This window comes from Triticum dicoccoides, chromosome 6B (assembly GCF_002162155.2).
Source record: "Triticum dicoccoides isolate Atlit2015 ecotype Zavitan chromosome 6B, WEW_v2.0, whole genome shotgun sequence".
Taxonomy (NCBI): domain Eukaryota; kingdom Viridiplantae; phylum Streptophyta; class Magnoliopsida; order Poales; family Poaceae; genus Triticum; species Triticum dicoccoides.
The window spans coordinates 226,884,528-226,888,655 of record NC_041391.1 but is presented as its reverse complement, the minus strand read 5'-3'; positions in this window follow the sequence as shown (position 1 = coordinate 226,888,655).

Genomic DNA, 4,128 nt, shown 5'->3' with positions numbered 1-4,128 from the left:
TCCTATGCCCTCCGGCGTCCCCTTTTTGTCTCTCGTTGTGAGCGGGTATTAAACGTTCTCGGAATGGACCGTGGTTTGTCAAGCGGCCTTGGTATAGCACCAGTAGACCGCCTGTCAAGTTTCGTGCCATTTGGAGGTCGTTTGATACTCCAACGGTTAACCGGGTAACCGTAAAAGCCTCCCTCTCTTTGCAGCCGAACACCCCTCCAAAGTGGCCCAAAACCCATCTAACTCCCCTCTATGCTCTCGGTCGTTCGATCACGATCGCGTGGCCGAAAACCGCTCCTCATTTGGACTCTCCTAGCTCCCTTCACCTATAAAAACGTCTCCCCCTCTCCATTTTCGGATCAATTTCTCCCCGAAACCCTAATTTTCCCTCCGCGCCGCGCCGGAATGTCCGGACCGGACCGGACACGTCCAGCCGCCGTCCCGCGGCCAGTCGCCTCCCACCACGTGGCGCCCGGCTGCCCGCCCCGCCGCCGGCCCGCTCGGGCCCGCCTTCGGCCCCCGCGGCCCGTCCCGTGCGCCGCCGCCCCTCGCCGGCGCCTCCCGGCTCTCGCCGGTGCGCCTCCGCCGCCCCTCGCCGCCGGCTGGCCGGCGCCGCCCAGCCATCCCGCGCCGTCCGCGCCCGCATCTCCGGCCTCGCCTCGCGGGTGTCCTCCGTCGCCGCCGCGGCCCTCCGCCGATCTCGCCGCCTCCGGCCGCGACCGGCTCCGGCGCCGCCCGCCGCCCTCCGCGTCCGGCCGCCCTCGTCGCCCTCCGCCGCCGCCGCGCCGGATCCGGCCGAGCCAACTCCTCCTCCGCCCTCCCTCGCCCTCTCCGGTGAGCTCGCGCCCCTGCCTCGATCTGCGTGCCCGGTCAACCCTAGATCCGCATGGTAATTTCTGCAGTCCCTGAAACTCCTGATATTATCATGCCATGTTTGACCAGCTGTATCTCTGCATCCGTATCTCCGTTTCGTGCGTGTAATATGTCAAATTGTTCGTATCAACGAGTACTTCATTTCATTCCATTGCATCATTTTCATTTGAGCTCATATTGGTGCCCGAAGTGCTGTTGGAAGAGTGCATGTTGATGTTAATCTGCTGAAACTGTTATAACTTGCTCATTTGTCATTTTTGCCATGATTGATGTGTGCATCCTATGAGGTTGATGTCTACTTGTGTTTTGATCTATTCTATGCCATCTTTCCAGGGGTGTATGCCATGTATTTTTGTGATCAATGTGGTGACTAGCACAAGCATGCAAACTAGGCTTCGTGGTATTGCTGATTTTGGTCCCTGTTCTGCTGTTATTTTGATGCCATATAAACTTGATGCTACAGAGAGATCCATGCTTATTTTGAGATACTTCAGTAAGGGTGTTTTGAACATATGGTTATTGTCTATCCATTCATGCCCTTGTTTGCAATTATGGAGTAGTCTAGAATGTCATTTGAGTGCTCTACTTTTGCTTCAAAATGTTTCCTAGCAGATTGTTTACGTGTTATTCAATTTGGCCAAGCATGCTATAGTTGATCCTTGCATGCTATGGACTTGTTCTTGCCTTGGTTTGTTTCACAAACATGTCTTCTTGATGATGCTATGCTTATCTTGTCATGCAATGACTTGTGGTGAGTGAATCGAGCTTGTTAAGTATTGTACTTGCTGTTGCTGTTTTGCTAGGCTGAATCTATTATTTCATGATGCTATATAAACATGTGGCTACTAATCATTCTATGCATAATCTGGAGATGTTCTATAGACATGTTTTGATCTACATGTTATTCCCTATCCATCCATGCCCCTGGTTGCATTTATAGCTTGCTGTAGATTGCTCATATCTTGCTCCAAAGTTGCTTCATAATGTTGCTATCAGCCTGTTAACATTAAGTTCAGTTGCTTCCATGCTTATTGTTAGTGATCCATGCACCCTATGAACTTTCTCTTGCCATGCTTAACTTCACAAACATGCCTTCTTACTGTTGGTTGTCTTGCCATGCCATGTATTGCTCTGTAGTGAGTGGTTCAAGCTCACCAACATGCCTACTTATTGTTGTTCCTGCCATGTTTGAATCTGTAATATAACTTGCCATGTTTACATGGGTGCCATCTTATCTTCTGATCCTTTTTGGCTCATGGTCAGTAAGGGGCTGTTGTTCTATGCATTTAGTAGTATCATGCCATGCCTTTGTTTTCCATGATATGTTCCTGTAACATGTTGTTTGATAGCTCTAAACATTGCAACCTGATGTTATTTCTGCAAAGTCTGAAACTGTTATTATTTGCAATCTTACCATGTCCTTTTGAGCATGTTCTAGTTGTTTCTGGAGATAGCTCAGTGTTCATGTTTTGTTATGCTTTACCTGTACTTCATGTCCATGCCTTTTGTTATTATGTTGGGGTGCTGTAGCATGTTGTTTTGATGCTTGTAAGATGCCTAGTTGCTGTTTTGGACAGATTGTTGTTATGACTTGTATAGAGTGTATGTGTTGCACCGTTACTCCGTTTTGAGTGTGCTCTATATGAAACTTGCTTGTTTTTGCATGTAGCTTCATATTATCCTGTTGCATCCTTGTTTTGGTGTGTTTGCTTGATGTTTGAGTGCATTTTGCACCAATGCCATGTTTAACTTGTTTTGCTCATATCTTCTAGGCCGTAGCTCCGAACTAAATGAACTTTATATGTAACTTGACTAGAATTTCGTGTAGATCATCTTGGTGCATCTTAACTTGCTGTTTAACAACTTGAACATAAGGTTTGTTCAGATCTGGACCAATTTCGAAATTTGCATATGAGGACTTACCGGAATTGTTATATGTTGTTTCCGGCCTCATTTAAACTTGTCTTGATGTGTTGCTCTTGTTTGCATCGTCTCTTGCCATGAGTAGCTTCATGTAGCCTTGTCATGCGTCATGCTTGTTGTGCATCGTGCCTTGTTCATGTGTGGTGTGTTTACCATGCTGTGTGCTTCTTCTTGTTAGTTCCTGTTTCGTTGCGATCGTGAGGATTCGTTCGTCTACGGATGGTTCGGCTTCATCCGTTCGTCTTCTTCATGGACTTGTTCTTCTTCCTTGCGAGATTTCAGGCAAGATGACCGCTACCCTGGATCTCACTACTATCATTGCTATGCTAGTTGCTTCGTTCTATCGCTATGCTGCGCTACCTATTACCTGTTTATCAAGCCATCCCATATTGCCATGAACCTCTAACCTTTGACACCTTTCCTATGCAAACCATTGTTTGGCTATGTTACCGCTTTGCTCAGCCCCTCTTATAGCGTTGCTAGTTGCATGTGAAGTTGAAGATTGCTCCATGGTGGACAGGATTTTGGTTGGGATATCACAATATCTCTTATATTATTAATGCATCTATATATTTGGTAAAGGGTGGAAGGCTCGGCCTTATGCCTGGTGTCTTGTTCCACTCTTGCCGCCCTAGTTTCCGTCATACCGGTGTTATGTTCCCGGATTTTGCGTTCCTAACGCGGTCGGGTGATTTATGGGACCCCCCTGACAGTTCGCTTTGAATAAAACTTGTCCAGTAAGGCCCAACCTTGGTTTTACCATTTGCCTCACCACCACCTACTTTTCCCTTGGGAGTCGCTCTCTCGAGGGTCATCTTTATTTTAGCCCCCCCGGGCCAATGCTTGTCTAAGTGTTGGTCCAAACCGAGCGATGTCCGGCGCCCCCTGGGCTGTTGGAAATATGCCCTAGAGGCAATAATAAAAGTATTATTATTATATTTCCTTGTTCATGATAATTGTCTTTTATTCATGCTATAACTGTATTATCCGGAAATCGTAATACACGTGTGAATACATAGACCACAATATGTCCCTAGTGAGCCTCTAGTTGACTAGCTCGTTGTGATCAACAGATAGTCATGGTTTCCTGGCTATGGACATTGGATGTCGTTGATAACGGGATCACATCATTAGGAGAATGATGTGATGGACAAGACCCAATCCTAAGACTAGCACAAAAGATCGTGTAGTTCATTTGCTAGAGCTTTGCCAATGTCAAGTATCTCTTCCTTTGACCATGAGATCGTGTAACTCCTGGATACCGTAGGAGTGCTTTGGGTGTATCAAACGTCACAACGTAACTGGGTGACTATAAAGGTGCACTACAGGTATCTCCGAAAGTAT